The sequence below is a fragment of the Mytilus galloprovincialis genome, chromosome 2 (genome assembly GCF_965363235.1).
Source record: "Mytilus galloprovincialis chromosome 2, xbMytGall1.hap1.1, whole genome shotgun sequence".
Taxonomy (NCBI): domain Eukaryota; kingdom Metazoa; phylum Mollusca; class Bivalvia; order Mytilida; family Mytilidae; genus Mytilus; species Mytilus galloprovincialis.
The window spans coordinates 113,934,673-113,953,116 of record NC_134839.1 but is presented as its reverse complement, the minus strand read 5'-3'; the positions used below and the strand labels follow the sequence as shown (position 1 = coordinate 113,953,116).

The following is an 18,444-nucleotide window of genomic DNA, read 5'->3' as shown; positions in this document are numbered from 1 at the left end:
CCCCCTCTCAAGTCATAAGGCTAAATCAAAATAGAATTAACTTACTGTAACAATAGAATACAAGTATCAATAGTAAAGACTCCTTCCGTGTATGATATCCCACATCCCCTCTCAAGCCATAAGGCTAAATCAAAATAGAATTAACTTACTGTAACAATAGAATACAAGTATCAATAGTAAAGACTCCTTCCGTGTATGATATCCCACACCCCCTCTCAAGCCATAAGGCTAAATCAAAATAGAATTAACTTACTGTAACAATAGAATACAAGTATCAATAGTAAAGACTCCTTCCCTGTATGACATCCCACAGCGACAATTAACTTTTCAGGTTAACTTAAAGGTAGAAAGCTAACACATATACCATCTGGTTATGTCATTACAAAATCATCTTTACAGCTGATTTTTACATCAAATGCATGTGCTAAAGACATGTGAGAAAAAACTTGTCACTAATTTGTTTCTTATCTCTTGGGGGGAAATCCATGCAAAGAAAATGGTGCAAATTAAGGATGTCTGCATGGTAACCCTTTCAGTGCAATCAACCTAGAACCTTACTAAGTGTCTGGCCAAAACAACTGTTGTATGACCACCAAGCATATCTGGTAGCAAATCTACCTAACAAGGTGTCTGGCAAAAACCACTCTTGTATGACCACTAAGTATATCTGGTAGCAAGATCAAGAAGAAATTGTTTTTGGGTTATGTAAAAACAAAATACCATTTTTTTCATAAAATGCAGCTTTCAAGTTAATTCTTATACAACTTTGAACTAAGATTCTAAATATAACATTTTGATTTATTTTTTCATATTTATTTTTACAGATAGCACATTTTCTATATATTTACCATCAACAAGTATACAAAGGAACTGCAACACCCTTAATGACCAAATATTTTTTACAACAAATGAAATATGTCTCGTTTCTATATTCTAAAAATTTTACAAAAGTTTTTTAAGTTCCCAACTATAAACAAATTTTCTATAAAAAGTGACAGACCTACTTGTATGGATATATCTTTATCAGTTTTAAATTCTTAAACATTTTTATTAATGAGCCATTTGATTGAATCTATGTAAATATTTATAAGCAGTACATCACACTTTATTGTACAGGTACAGAACATAATTCACAAAAATACAAGACAGCCTAATCTACTGCACATCTGAACATAAAGGCAACATTATACTTTGCAGTTAAGCTTTCAATTAAATTTTAATCAAAACCTGCTATTTTCTGGATTGTATTCAAACTATTATATATCCTTCACTTTGATATTATTTCCTTCAATACAAAAGCCAGTATGAGATACACAATGTTAAATCAGGTATGCGCAAGTTTTACTCCTCCCAATGGCCATGTGCTTCATAAAATAAATGGCAAAATATTTGACTTGAACAGAGGGATGATACTTTGTTTAAGTGAATTATATCTATATTGCTTTTAATCAGTCAGACCTTGTTCCAGCAACACCTATTTTATCTAGATAGGTAATAAACTATACCAGATGTAGATTTCTGCAGTAGATACCATTACTATGCATAACACCAGTTTAGTCTAACCTGCTCAACTCAAGAGCCATCTGTCCTGAAAAACCATTACTAACTAGAAGCGACTATCTGTCCTGGATAGCCACTGCTTCAGTTATCTTCATTCCAATATCCTTAGTTCTCCTCTCTTTTTAAAAACATAGTTTGAGCGGTTCTCTAAACATTATACCAGTTATCTTTATTCCAATATCCTTAGTTCTCCTCTCTTTTTAAAAACATAGTTTGAGCGGTTCTCTAAACATTATACCAGTAATCTTTATTCCAATATCCTTAGTTCTCCTCTCTTTTTAAAAACATAGTTTGAGCGGAGCTCTAAACATTATACCAGTACCATATAAATGTTTTCCAACATGTCCAAAGCTCTACAGGTATATATTATAGAGCTTTAGAGTATTAAAGGACGGTCCAGAAAGTCCAAAGCTCTGCAGGTATATATTATAGAGCTTTAGAGTATTAAAGGACAGTCCAGAAAGTTCAAAACTCTGCAGGTATATATTATAGAGCTTTAGAGTATTAAAGGATGGTCCAGAAAGTCCAAAGCTCTACAGGTATATATTATAGAGCTTTAGAGTATTAAAGGACGGTCCAGAAAGTCCAAAGCTCTGCAGGTATATATTATAGAGCTTTAGAGTATTAAAGGACAGTCCAGAAAGTTTAAAACTCTGCAGGTATATATTATAGAGCTTTAGAGTATTAAAGGACGGTCCAGAAAGTTCAAAACTCTGCAGGTATATATTATAGAGCTTTAGAGTATTAAAGGATGGTCCAGAAAGTCCAAAGCTCTACAGGTATATATTATAGAGCTTTAGAGTATTAAAGGACGGTCCAGAAAGTCCAAAACTCTGCAGGTATATATTATAGAGCTTTAGAGTATTAAAGGACGGTCCAGAAAGTTCAAAGCTTTGCAGATAAATCTTAAAGAGCTTTGGAGTATAAGGTGGGTACAGAATATACAAAGTTCTGCAGGTAAATCTTAAAGCTTTGGAGTATAAGGTAGGCCCAGAATGTACAAAGCTCTGCAGGTAAATATTAAAGAGCTTTGGAGTATAAGAAAGCTACAGAATGTACAAAGTTCTGAAGGTAAATCTTAAAGAGCTTTGGAGTATAAGAAAGGTACAGAATGTACAAAGTTCTGAAGGTAAATCTTAAAGAGCTTTGGAGTATAAGGTAGGTCCAGAATGTACAAAGTTCTGCAGGTAAATCTTAAAGAGCTTTGGAGTATAAGAAAGGTCCAGAATGTACAAAGCTCTGCAGGTAAATCTTAAAGAGCTTTGGAGTATAAGGAAGATCCAGAATGTACAAAGCTCTGCAGGTAAATACAAAGCTCTGAATGTAAATCTTAGAGCTTTGGAGTATAAGGTAGGCCCAGAATGTTCAAAGCTCTGCAGGTAAATCTTAAAGAGCTTTGGAGTATAAGGAAGGTCCAGAATGTACAAAGCTCTGCAGGTAAATCTTAAAGGTTTAGAGTATAAGGTAGGCCAAGAATGTACAAATCAAAGGTAATTCTTAATGAGCTTTTGAGAGTATAAGGAAGGTCCACTCGATGTACAATGTAAAATATTCTCCTCATGTATTACTACTGGACATCTAAAAATCTTTCGATCAATTTACACCATTAATGTCAATAACCTTCAACTATATTGTCCTTAATCTTAGACATTCAAACTTTTATAAGTACTTTACTTACATCAAAGAATGACTTGATGATTCAGCATCCTAGTTAAAGTGGTTTATTCAAGTAGATGTGCAACTTAATGTGCAAACAATAACATATAGAAATCTTTTAGAGACCCATTAGGTTGTATGTAAAGTTAATGTATCGAAAAGAGATTTCTTTTTCTCCATAAGTTCCACAAAAAAAAAAATTGAAATTTGCATATAATTCCTGTGTTCTACATGTCAACAGATATCTTTTGTTTAGTCATTTTTAAATTGAAAAGGATTCAATAACAATGTATTATGAAAATAAATTGATGAACATTAAAAATAAATAAAATATTGTTTTTGGAAAAAGAAATAAAAATCAGGCTGTGCTTTTTTATTTCTTTTTGTTGTCTTTGCAAATGTCCGAATAAAAAAATGGCATAAAAGTTTGAAATAAAAAAAAAAAAAAAAATCAATTTCTTTTTCTTATATGATCCAATTACCAAATAAAAACTTGAAAAAATAAGTGTGAAGTTAAATAGCACAATAAATTTTTCAAGACTAAAAAACAAATGAACAATTCAATAGTTTGTCTTGTTTTATACGGAAACAGCTTACTTTCTAAAGAGCAATCCTTTTAAAACCATTTCCTGAAATTGAATACAGTATTTCCTCAAGAAATGCCAATTCCTGGATGTAAAATCAGCAGAGAAACTTTATATGTCACACTAATGTAAAAAACATTTGACATTCCAACGTTTTGTAATGGTATTGCTTGGTTATAAACAAAAGGTTCAAGTAATTAGTTCCCCAGATCTCATTAGGGAGTCTGCACCTAGTGACAAACCTATGCTATTGATTAACAAACTATTTTTTTCCACTTTAGAGTTTTGAGGATGAAAAGAAATCGGGGAGGAATCAATACAGCAATGTCTTTATGATCGGCACTTAAAATAAGATTTTTTTATTTTCAGGTGTAAATTTCATGGGAAATGAAACATAAATAATTCAAGCTTTATAAAGTGTATATTGCACTGTATTTTATGGTAACTTTTAACACAATTGTCACATAACTGAGTGGAATTTTTTTATACATTAATTACTTTGCCATTTGTGATTTTTACAGTTTAGAGTTTCATAAAATGGGTGCTTATTTCCGGTTCAAAGTAATAAAGTCTTCTTCTACAAAGAATTTATTCTGACTTGCATGTTAAGAGCTCAATTTCTGTTCTGAAAATATCAAATTAAAGCAGTGATAAAAAAAACAATGATTTTTTTTTCTTTAAGTAAAACATTGACTTTAAAAGTTAAGATATCTTTCAAAGGACTGAAATTATCTCTTGTCTCACTGAAACAAAGAAAACAACAGTCCTACAATACACAACCAGTTTTATAGCTTGAATAGAAATTGTCAGAAGACAATATCTCTTAAAATAAAGTTGAAATTGAATTGATAGAGGAAATTCCTATAGTTCTGATTATAAATGTCAACCCAACCCATCTTGTTTTCATTTATAATGTGTACTGTTAAGCCTATACAATCTGAGATGTAAAAACAGTATCAATTCAATGCTTTTCATAGCATCATTAGAAGATTCAACATTATAAATTTTTAATGAATAGGATAGGAAACAGATTTTTTATAGCAATCTTATCACTATTTCCCTGATGAATTTCTCTGTGAGCCTTTAGTCTTTTTATCGCCTGCACATGAACAAACTGTACATTAAAACAATACCTAATTAATGAGTTCAATTAACTGGAAAGAAGACAGATGATAGCCCAGTCACCTGATGGAAGAAACACCACTTGTTTGTACTCTACCAGTTCTGGCCTAAAGCAGCCTAATAATATTGACAGTTTTGTAGAATGGATCAACATAATTACTGAAAAACAGTTAATTTTCAGATTAATAATTGATCGGCAGTAAATTAAATGCCCTGTCACTTATCAAATAACTAAATATTGTAAATTAGATTTGCAATTATATAGAGGGATGATATTGATTAAGAACTTAAGGAATATGTATACTTGGGTATGGGTCACTGATATTAAATAGCATAATCAATGTTTCATCCTATGCTTAATTTGGAATATCACAATTCAAAAATCATGTTCAAAAACATATTCCTCCAATAACCTAAAACACAAACTTTAAATCAATAGAATTAACAATGTTTGCTTATAGTTCCATTTTGAAATTTGAGCCAAAATCAAACTTGTAAAGTTTGAGCCAAAATCAATTTACAGAATGCACTTAACCTGAGAAATATACAGGTGTTGACCAGGGAATATTGGTACATACAAATATATTATTACTGTAGTAAGGCTTTATCAATCAATGTCATTCAATCATAAAATGTCAGACTTGTAGCAAAATAGATCTGAATTTTAGAACAGATCTAACTGAACCAGGATGTAAATCAAATGTTGTGTTGTATACTATATCTCCTGAAGGATCTTAATAGTCAATTAAAAGGATAATGAGTCTGTCCACCCGTATGTTGGGGTCTCATTTGGGGGTTAGGATCCCGGATCCTGTTTACTGTTTTATCAGATTCCTGTATCCCGCTCACACTATATACGTAAGCAATTCTCATTTTTTGGTTATTTCCCATGTCCCCTAGACCTCATTTCCTGTTTTCACGGCACAATAATTTGACTTTCACGTGTCATGCTTACAAAAATCGGCAATCCCGCGTCACGCTTACAAAAATTTGGCAATCCCGCATCACGCTTAGACCCCAATGGGACCTACTATGTCAGGACAAAGAGTCGTCCCCCCTTTTTTTAGTAATAATAATGAGTCTGGTACTTAGGGGATGTTTATATAATTCTATTACTATAAATAACACAAATTTGATTACATAATCAGTTATACACCTGCTTATCTCCCTTAACACCTGTACTATATTCCTCCCCATTAGATAATCCAATCTAACTGTCATTTATTTCTAATTTTATAGGATATTTAACACATGAAGATATGTTTTTTTGAAGTATAAGTGCTGCCATTACAGTCATTAAAAAATAATCATTTGAAAGCTATCTAATGATCATTCAGTACAGTTAAATAAGTATCCACATTGTGCAGGTACTACTTAACATTTCTTAAATGTCAGTCTAGAAAGAAGTTCCATTTTCCTAGGTCTACCATCTTAACCACAAACAAAAGTCTGTTCAATACTAACATTAAACAAATAGAGAGAAAGATGTGAATATAGACTGAAGACTTTTCTCTTTTTTAATGATCAAAATATATTCTAATTTTGAAACGTTTGTCAAATAAAATAATATCTCCTTTAAAAAGTTTAAAATTGCAAAACACACAACTTTAAAAAACAAAAAAATATATATATATATGATCCAAAATGCAAAATTTCTTGTATAATTAATCCTTTACCTTTTCTCTTTTTTATGATTTATCCCAAAATAAATGACATGAAAATACTAAATATTCATCCTAGTCTATCCCACGAATCCATACTGTATATTTTACAGTTATATCAAAGGATTCTGATTGACACAAAACAGCTCTAAAATAAATATAAAATGTACAGTTCATGGTATCAGGTACACTTTATAACTATTTTATGGGCCATCACTCTGTTTGATACACACTATAAAACTAGCAAGTCTATATTTGACCCTATGTGACCTTTTGACCAGGTTATAAATTGACCTGACAAGTTCATACCTAGGGTTAGGTAAGAATTGTGTTGTAAGATAAGTTTGACCTCAATCAAAAGGTTAATTATTTATGTAACAAAATTAACATCATAAGCTTCTACATTTTTGTTTGCCCGGCTTTAAAAGACGAAAGAAGAAGATTTATTTCGAATGAACTAATACCAAGACATAACATTATTACATTCAACAAACTGTTTAATTCAAAAAAACCAAAGACACTAAGAAACCTCTGCAATTTTATAAGATGTATCAATAGTAAGCTCACTCCTTCTTAACAACCATAAATTATTTACCATATTTCTACTTATAGAAAGTCTTTCTTTATACAATTTTACTTTTACATTTGACTATATAAGTCTATATATATTCTTTAATATGTTATCTCATCCAAAATTTTGAATTTTATGCATTTTTAATGCATTTTTTATTTTTATGTATATTATTTTTTAACTTCTCTGTAACCTTTGTTCTTGCATGGTTTTATGAGAATAAACTATCTATCTATCTAACAACGTTAAAGGGAACTTCAGGTAGCGAAGATTTTTATATATCTTAGATTAAAAAAAACTACATGCTCTGTCTCTATCAATAGCATTGTTAGTATCATCTAATAAAAATTAGATTTACAAACTGATTTAATTTTTTTAAAAGGCAAAAGTCTTACAGGGTTCAATTGTTGACCTTAAGTGTGGCACTAAAGTCATTTGCTATGCCACATCATTATTTTATTATTTTATGTTTCTTTAATCACTCTGTAATGTTTATGTCATGTTGTAATTAATGTTATGCTCTTAATGGGCCCTTTAATTTGGAAAATAAAAAATTGTATTGTATTGTATTGTATTGTATTAGTCTGATCTGAAGAATATCAATACAGGATGGTCCCTATCTTATATTTCACCTTGAAGAAAATGAAAATTTACCTATCAGTATAAAAATTATTCTTTTCAGAAGATCTGAACATAAAAAAGATTTTTAAATATTTTTTTTGAGTAGTGGATTTATATAGAGATTTATCAAAAAGGCATTCTTATCAAACTTTACTGTATTAGACAGGCTAATAAAAATAGATTTGGACCAGATAAGAAAGAATTGTTTGTATAATGGTTCATCTTCATTCAAAATTCATTCAATTAACTCTCAAAGGTCTCTGGAAAAAAAGTTGTGTGAAAATATACTCAAATGAATCATATGAATGATAAGGTTGTCTTGTTGAAATAAAAGTGTGGTTCACCCCTTTAAAATCAGCCTTCATCTCATATAAAAAATCTTTTGATGCATGCTTTTGTCAACTCAGTGTGAATAAAAGAAATGCACATCTTTATTTTGAAAGGACTTACAAATGTTTTAAACTATTTGCACACTGAAAAATATTTTAATTTTATCAGATTTATCCATTTTCATTTTCTTTATGACTTAAAAAATTCTGTTTTCAAACTATTTGCACTTCAGAAAATATTTTAATTTTATTAGATTTATCCATTTTTCCATTTTCTTATCTATTTTGTTCAGATTGATATAGCTTATATACTAAGCACTTATCTCATCAAATCATCTCAAGTCATACAACAGTAGTTCTAAAATAGTATTATAAAATATTATAAAATAAAGTTATCTATGAAACCGTAAGTGGCTTATTGTGCCTGCAGTTAAATTACTTCCTGTTGTTAAAACAAAGCTTTTAAAATTAAATCAATTTCTACCAAAAAAAGTATTTTTAACTTTTAACCAAAATAATAAAAATATCTGACTATAACAAACCTGTATGACTGACAAATATTTCCTTCCTACTATTTTACACAAAGTATGATAGCACTTCCTATATCAATGAAACTTGTCCACACCATGTGGTCACACCAAAACTATTGATCTACTTGTAATTACTGACATCAAAGAGTTTACCTGTAATCACTGGTAATATCTATGTCCAGGTAAGAACATGTGTATTGGGTGTACAACTGTCAAATTATTTATGACCATCCATTAATCACTGTAGTATTGTGTATTGTCATGGTCATACAACTAGTCAAAACTCCCAGGGGAGATTACTCTGGTCTCACTGTTTTTCTAATGTTGTTATTTAACTTTTTACCTGGGTTAGGGTACACCTGTGGTTTAAGTATAACCTGAGACTACTATACTGTGTTATAGTAGTCTCAGGTATAACCTGCTAGATATAGACTTGAACACATGATTTTAGTCATAAATACAGGTTTTATTAATTTCTAAGTCATATTTTGTTTTCATAAATCAGTATGAGTATTTCAATAACTTACAAACTTCTTTTAACAGATCACACAATTACTTTTAAGTCTAAGATTGTACCCTATATTTATTTTACACTTAAACTGTCATCTCAAGTGAAAATCTTTACAATGAACGGTGTAATTTAAATGACAATTTCTGGCCACTGAATAGAGATTCTGATGATAATTGAAAATGTGAAGATATAAGCACCCGATTACTTTCTGACTGGGTCTTTTCAAACTTTGCAAAGAATTTCTGGCTTATGAACCTTACATAATACCATAATTCTAGAACCTAATGGCTGATTTAACCCTCACATTTCAAACTCACCTCACAAAAGGAATCTTATCATAAAAATAATTGAAGTTTTACAATGCATTCAACTGTAGAAATCTAAAGTTAATTCAAGTAAAAGAAGTTCTGTAAAAGACATTGCAAGCTGTTAAAGGAATTAACAATATGGGCGTATGTTATTAGTATAACTGTGTATCTGTTTAAACTTTCATCAAAGAGTTCTGATCGCCATCCTAATATCTATAGCTAGTTCTTCTGAAAATTAAAGCGGTCTCTTTTAAAATTGAACATTATTAATTGTGCATGCCCTGTAACAGAATAAAATATATAAAGTCCTTATATTACAAATATCATTCTTACCTCAAATAATTCTTGATTGAAAAAAATCTATTTTTCCCAAAACTTTTTATTTCCACATAAAAAGAATAAAACCTCATTGATTTCTTGTTACAACTGTATTACCAGATCAAGTTTATACCTTCTAACGACAAACTTCTTTGAACTATAGCATATATTTCAAATATGACGTAAAAAAGATCTCACAAAGCAGTTGTTACCAAATACCTACATTAAATTTTCAGCTTCCTTGATAATCAGTTTAATCATATGTAATACGAGAAGCCTAGCTCATGTTGTATTAAGTGGGGATCAGATTGTCAGGACTCAGTGTACCTCTCATTTCATAGTATCCTTTTTCTCTTTGAGAGATAATTGTATTATAATCTACTAATATTTTACAGCTTGTGATCACAATTTAAAATACATCATAAAGTATACGCTGTCAAATTATAAATTTTGACGCTTTTTAAGTAATAAAAATAAAGGGTGAAGTAACTTATGAATATGTTTCAGAAGAAAGTAACTGGTTATTTTTTTTAGAAGAATGTACATTTATATTCAAGAGGAATTAATAATAAATATCTTATGTAAAAAAAAAATTGGTTCATAACTTCAACCTGTGAATTTTACTATTTGTTTAGCTTATCTGGACTTTGTGGAAATTTTAGAATTTTTCCTAAATGTCAGGTCACATTTTTATAACAAGCTGATATAATTTTGCATTATTTCAAGTTTCATTGATTTTCAATATATCCCACATAAATTCTTATTGTTTTATTATCGCCATGGTTCATTTATTTTCTTATACTAAGGAAAATCAAGCTTTTCTATTAATGTCACCACTCCAAATATCTGTCCTGGTCTGTAACAGAAAGAAGAAAGGCTATTCATACAATTTATATCATAAAACTTTGGTACATTATTACAATTTTAATCTATAGTTGCTTATTTTGTATTGTATATTTATATATAGTATATTCCATTGATAACTATTTGGTTGGCAGCTTAATGTCTTTATTTTACTTTTAGCCTAATAATGTTTAAGCATCCTCAATTTAGAACAATGTTGGTTTTCCCCTTATAATAATACTTGACTTGACCAAACAGCTGTGGAAAAGGAGACAAATATACACATGCCCCAATGATCAATTACGAAACTTGTAGTAAAGACTGTTAACAAAGCTACATACAGAAGAAAGAAATAGTAAAGGTATTAAGGTCGAGAGTATTTTTAACTGCAAAATGATGGAAAAATATCCATTTCATATGAATAAACCATGAGTATTATTATTATATAATATTTGAAGATTTTATACAACTATCACATTGGGTGTAAATATATTATAAATAACAGTAACGTAATGTTAGTTTTTCTTTTAAGTATTTTAAGTAGTTGCATTTCAAAAGTTAAGCAAACCTGACAGAATGCCAAAATGGCTCCAAAAAACAATTTCTAAAATATCAAGAAAAGTTACTAACACAAACTGACCTTAATAAAATATGGTAAATGTATATTTCAGATTTCTTTTACAAGTAAAAACAATAGAAAGGTAAAAGATGTCAGGGGCAATCATATTTGTTTGTTTTATCTGCCTTCTGTTTAAAAATAGACAAGATACTAATTACAATAAAAACAGATGGTTTTTTTTTTTGCCTCTACCCTTTGATAGTAACATCTAAGACATTAAACTATTATCAATACACTATTATTCATAAAGCTTGGCATGTAAGAATTCACTTTTTCTCTCCATCATAGAAACCACAGTAAAATAAACAAATAAAAATGTTCTGCATGTAAAAATTCACTTCTTTTTTTTGTAGAAAACACAGTAAAATAAACAAATAAAAAGGTTCTGCATGTAAAATTCCATACAGAAATCAGTAGAATAAACAAATAAAAAGGTTAAAAACATAAATTTTATTGTGAAAGCAAAATACTGACATTACTACTAAGATACTTGTATTCATGATTAGTTCACTTTCTTAAATTATTAAAGTAAAAAAAATGTAGAGTCGTCCACTACGGGTACTTTGAGTGTTAAAACAGCAGAATTAGTAACTAGGAACATTTCAACTATCTATATTACTCTAAAGATAGGTTCAAAAGACAATCATTTTTAGCATTTTCCAAAAAAAAAAATCAAACATATTCATCTATTCTGTAAACCAAAATCCCATTCTATCATGGTACAGAGAAAATTTCCAACTTACATAATACAAATCATACACCACAGTGATCAAATTAGTGTGATATATTAGTTACCATAGGAGAAAAGTCAAATCATGTTCATCCTTTTCATGGTTGCTATTTAAAGATTAATATTTTCCTTTTATCTAATCAACTGAAAAATCAGAATAAAGGACTACTTAAAATGGTTTGATATATATATACAAAATACATAAAACTGTGGAAAGTTTGTTTTCCAAGGTAACAGCGAGGTAACAGCACTGATTTATTACTTCCCCCCTGATCATTAGAAAAATCTGTGATTCACTGACTCAGGACAAAACATATATAGTCACGTGGAGTAAAAATTAACACAAATATTTTTGGACTTTCTAAGACAACATAGTAGTAGGTTTGATTTTAATGAATGAATACAAAAATCAACACTACTTAATAGAAAATCTTGTTGGTTAGTATTCCACAAATAAATAAAATCATCAAGTAAATGTCAACTTACTGTAGAACTGGTGAATTAAACAAATTCCAAAAGATTTGATACATTCCAAAGTATAAATTGTAAGACCTAAATATTTAGTTTACAGTATAAACAGATGTGTGTTGAAGTTGTAAGAATTATAACTCATAAGAACTTGTCAGTATATATCTAGTTGTATTGATTAACTGTGACTTACATTATCCAATCTGGTGGCAGAAAATATTATCAATCTGAACAACTTTATGTTGAATTATCAAAACAAAATAAAGATAAACAAACATTTCTTTAACAAGATGAATTTACATAATGTCTTTTTACATTACACATATTACTGCCAGAACTTAATCTTTCTCTAGGAATTTGATTCTGGCACTGGGTCATACAGTAACACACATTTACAAAGGGGAAACAAGGACAACCTCAATATAAAGAATAAAATGCTTCGCTGATGACTGCAGAAGTATAACCCTGAACAGTTAGGGCAAATTTGGACACAATATTCAGGCTTGGTCTGAAATGGATTGTGTGGAAATAGTATTATTTAAATTGAAAATTTCATGGAGATAGAAAGTCAAAAATTGGAAGCAAGATATTGCAAATTTTCCAAATTCCAAGAAAAAGGGGTGGTGTTGCTATGGTTGATCTTCTTTTAATGATATTATGGTATAAATATTTATAGATTTTTGATTGTATTTCAGACAAAAGGGTGTTTTTCTGCTATAGTCTCATTCATTGTGGTTACTGTCAGCCCAAATAGATGAATGTGACCAAAAACATCCTTAGTAGGGTTTGAAACACCATATAATCTGTTTATTGTTATTTTGCCTTTGATGTTGTTGTTGTTTACATTGACAACATCACATGTACCCTGTTTCTAGTGATAATTCTCTATCAAGCTTGATGTTTACATTGACATCACATTTACCCCCCTGTTTCTAGTGATAATTCTCTATCAAGCTTGATGTTTACATTGACAACATCACATGTACCCTGTTTCTAGTGATAATTCTCTATCAAGCAAGTAGCATATGCAATGATATGAAATATTATCACAAAAAAGATCAAAAGAAAAATGTACAGAAATCATCAATGAAATGCTTTATAACATGGAAATCTTAGAGATTTCTTGATAGAGTATTGCAGGTATAAATTATTAATATTTTATGTGATTTCATTGAAAGAAAAAAAATTGTAATTTACCCTATTCAATAAGGACTGTTTGATGGATAAGTTTCGTCTTTGTTTCCAACCTGATGTGCTGATAATAGTCTCTACTTAGGTTATAAGCAGATGTAACATTTTAAACACAAACTTGTATTTGATGACCATTTAAATAATTACACTATCTCAGTATGTATACTATAATGGATATAAACAGTTGATGATTATCTTGTTCAATCTTACCAACTACAAATTCTGACATGTAAGAAATCATGTAAAACATGCTTCACAGATATTAATTGGGAAATTATTGCCAATATGGAAACTCATCAGTAATAATCACAGTCCCCCATCCATCATACCATCCTACCCAGTACACAGAGGTCAAATCTCACGACAGAGGTCACAAATAAATGATGATTGATCTGCATTACTGATCGGAGGTCAAAGTCAATTTGAACTTTAAAAATATAGAAATGACTTTCTCTCATTTTATATCTCCAGAGTACCATCCAAACAGACTTTTATTGGGGTTCTTCACAATAACAAGTCATAGAAATGTCAAAGTCAATCAATTGATAAATTTAAACACTCTTTAGAAAGTCTGCAGGATATGTTTTATATAACTTTTTTTGGTATTATATCAGATACATAAAAAACGTTATTTAAGTATTTAGTAACGTATTTGTAGACTGAAAAAAAATAATGTCCATGCGACTACAGACAGAAAACCAATGCCTTATGTAAGTCTTCACTACAACAGATTTATAAAGTTCAATGAACATATATATTTTGTACCATTCCTGTTTATTCTTTAAAATTAGATGAAAGGAAATCATCCTGTTTTTGTTCTTTAATCAGATGTAAATTTAATTACCCATGATTCCCATCTGGACAATTTGAAACCATTTGTGACCAATAAACACTATATAAGGATCTGTAATTACTAAGTTTGATTCTAAGATCTTGAATGTATTTTTGGCGAAGGCTTCATTAAGTGTTTCTATATACAGACGTATCTTGTGTAAAATCTGAAATTAACATTCCCTGCCTCATGAAATCAACAATGTAATTTATATCATTAGTCATTGTGTCTATGAAACACTACTTGACAACTGCTTATCTGTCTGATTGGAGATTACAAGTTTTAATGGAAGAAAAGACAAAGACTGCTAATTTCTATGTCATTTGGTCTCTAGTGGAGAGTTGTCTCATTCACTATCATACCACATCTTCTTATTTTTATAAAAAACTATTAATTTTCTCTGCTGACATTAAGGTTATTAGACACATTTCTCAATCATGCCTCTTAAGCTGGGATTTCAGGAAGAATTTGAACACAAGCTCCTGTATGTGTATCACGCAGACATCCCAAAGAAATACTTAAATTGCCAACATTTTATACAGATACACTTGTCTGCCTCATATCTTGACTTACATCTAGAAATTTACAATAAGGGTTGGTTGAAAGACAAAACTTTATGACAAAGAGATGATCTTAGATTTGCAATCGTGTACATTCCATTTCTATGTAGCAACATTTCATCAAGCCTACAAACAGAGTACGGGTATATCTCTCCCAATACAATTTTGATACAATTTTGCAGGGCTAGTTTTTCCTATATGATTTCCTTGATAACGGGTTGCAGGTCATAAGGAAACTATTATAGCAAGAGTTATAAAAACAAGTCGTAAAGTTGATATCATCCCTTTGAAAAATTTATAGACACCATCAGGAGTTGGTCGGTTCCACAGATGATAGAAGATATGTTCCTAATGTGATAACAACAATCCCATCCACTTCTTAATGTGACCTACTAGGTAAATTAAGGCTTATTACAGGGTGTTGTACTAACATGAGCAACATGACGGGTGCCACATGTGGAGCAGGATCTGCTTACCCTTCAGGTGTACCTGAGATGACCCCCAGTTTTTGGTGGGGTTTCGTAATGCTCAGTCTCTAGTTTTCTATGTTGTGTTTTGTGTTCTTTTGTCTGTTGGTCTTTTTCTTTTAAGCCATGGCATTGTCATAAAATATTGCATAGAGCAAATGTTGGTGATAAATGTCTTCCAAGAACATAGTGAAAATTAGATAGAGAACTATTTTTGATAAACCCCCCTTTTTTCTATTTGGTCAATGATCTTGTAATCAATTTATTTTATCTTCCCACTACTGTTATGAATATTTTTACATCAAATACCTTTTCAATTATGTGATCATTTTTATAAATTTTCTGTTACGTTACAAAACTTTGAATTTTTTGATAAAACTAAGGATTTTCGTATCCCAGGAATAGATTACCTTAGCCGTACTTGGCACAACTTTTTGGAATTTTGGGTCCTCAATGCTCTTCAACTTTGTACTTGTTTGGCTTTACAACTATTTTGATCTGAGAGTCACTGATGAGTCTTATGTAGATGAAACGTGCGTCTGGTGTAATAAAGTATAATCCTGGTACCTAGATAACTATTTTCCATGTGAAATTCTCCCCCATCTAATAACATCTACACATATGATTTTCACCAGGTATGTAATCTTGTTAATTAAACAAACTTCTTTTTAATGGTGTATTAATGACAGGGGCGGGGATCCAGCCATTTAAAAAAAAAGGTGGGGTCCCAACCCAGGACAAAGGGGGGGGGGGGGGGGGGGTTCTAACTATATGTCCCCATTCAAATGCATTGATCGGCCAAAAAAAGGGGGGTTCCAACCCCCAGACTCCCCCTCCCCCCTTGATCCGCTAATGAAGTCAAAGTATTAATTAGTAACTGTTTAATCAATGACTTCTTCCAAGCATTCATCAGTTTGTGTTGCAATGAAATTGATTAGAAACATCTTCTTCCTATACTATAATGTGATTGTGAGGGATTTCATTACTAAATAAATGTGTAAGGCAAATATGTGGTGGTGTTTTAATTTATAGTTAATCTCTGTCAGAAAATAAATGTGTCATATTCTGCAGCATAATACTATAAAATCGGGGATTATTATTCTCAAAAGAACAATTTCTTTTGGTTCTATAGAATTCAGATTATAGGAAAGATTAGGGAATTAACTGTAATCCAGGAAACAAACTTACATATTGTGGGGGTTGGGGTGGAGTGGAAGGGAGAGGGGGTTGTGATGAAGACTAAAAGTCTGCTGACAAATTGTGTTGAATAAAGAAGTATTTCAATCTTATACAAGTAATTGCAGCTGTGACTTTGACATCTGTCCCAAACCAAGTGACCCCAAAATCAAAAGCAATATGTTTCCATCAAATGCACATTATTCACCCCAAAGATTAGAAAACTCCTACTCCAGGAGTAGGTTTTACAACAAAAAAAAACACTTTCGACTAAGATTTATTTTAAGTATACTAAATTGTTCATGACTTACAATCAATCTTAGTCCTTTTATTTTGTGAAACTGTCTCCAGAAACAAAACTTTTCCCACAAATCCAATCTTTGATAAGGCACTGGAACTGTAATAGAACTGATTTAGTTATAGACACATTCAAAATGATGAAGGAATGAATGGAACCTGAATTTGGTCTTCAGAGGATAGTTGTCTCATTGCCAACCATAACATATCTCATATTTTAATATTTACACAGTTCTATTAAACCCAATGACTATTTAAAGTCTGCTAAAAATAGTTTGGTCTGACCAATGTCTAGCAAAAGTGTGAAGTGGATAGGATTCAAAGCAAAGCTTTCTTCAATCCCAATACCTGGTATGAATTTTGCTGTTTACATTAAAAATATATTGTTCAGGAATTCCGAATCATCAACTATCATGAGTATCATTCACGCATCAAACATGTTCAAATTTAATTGTAGATCTTGACATATAATAAATAAATCTTGATTATTATAAATTTACCTGAACATGTTTATAGAATGTTAATTAAAACACAGCAACCTATTGGTATATACTACAAGGTAATAAACATGTCTGAAATTAATTCACATGAAATTGTAATCCATCAAAACCAAGTAATATCACCGCTTTTAAAGAAAGAAAAAAAAACAATATCTGTAATCTGTCATGTTTGGTACAATATTTCTCTTTTCATAGATTTCTTGTACTTTTTGCTTAATGTTTTTACACGAAATCAAGTTTTCAATCTAAGACATTCATTATACATATTACACTTTATTTGAATCAATCAGAATTAGGACTGTACCAAAAACATTGTGTAAATATTAGAACTAAAAATCAGTCAAACGTTTTTTTTTTCCTTTTTTAGAACAATGTCAAGTGATTGGAAGCTGTGAAAAATACTAGAAGATATTATATCTATTTTCAACCGATTTAAAGGACATGGAGAAATTACCGAAACTAATGCTGAAAGAAGTTAGTGAAAAGTAAAATCACTGAACTTCGATGGAAATTCAAAACGGAAAGTCCCTAATCAAATGGCAAAATCAAAGGTTAAACAAATCAAATGGATAACAAATGTCATATTCCTGACTTGGAACAGACATTTTCTTATGTAGTGAATTTAGTGTTAAACTATTGGATAGTCAGCAAGTATTTTGGGATAGATCATTTCATGACAATCCAACTATCAAGAATCTTCATTATATACAATCTTACATTAGACTATTTACTATTCTTTCACAAGCAATTTTCAATCAACTTACCAAATTTTAGTGGTTTTTGCCCCTATATTTCCTCAGAAAACAATCTAGAAGATTTTAATTTATTTCATCAGTGAGACTATTTATTTGTTGTAGATTTGGTTGTTTTTACAGAATCCTGGTCTGACAGTATATAAACATGCCTGTATCTAAGGAATAGACACCCAATTACTGTGGACAGGTGAATGATGAAAGGGTTAGATGTATAATAATACTACATCATAACATA

The 18,444-nt window shown here is 30.4% G+C and overlaps 1 protein-coding gene across 7 annotated transcripts in view; it reads right to left on the bottom strand.

Moving 5' to 3' along the window:
• LOC143065464 (zinc finger CCCH domain-containing protein 10-like) overlaps positions 1-18,444 on the bottom strand; it is a 125,594-nt gene that overhangs the window by 21,779 nt on the left and 85,371 nt on the right. The window contains exon 1 of one of the 7 annotated variants that reach the window (XM_076239044.1): positions 9,787-9,922. The exons of 3 other annotated variants lie outside the window; for them this stretch is intronic. The gene's annotated coding sequence lies outside the window, so the exon portion shown is untranslated. 3 more of the 7 variants (XM_076239043.1, XM_076239041.1, XM_076239045.1) reach the window with 3 other exon arrangements.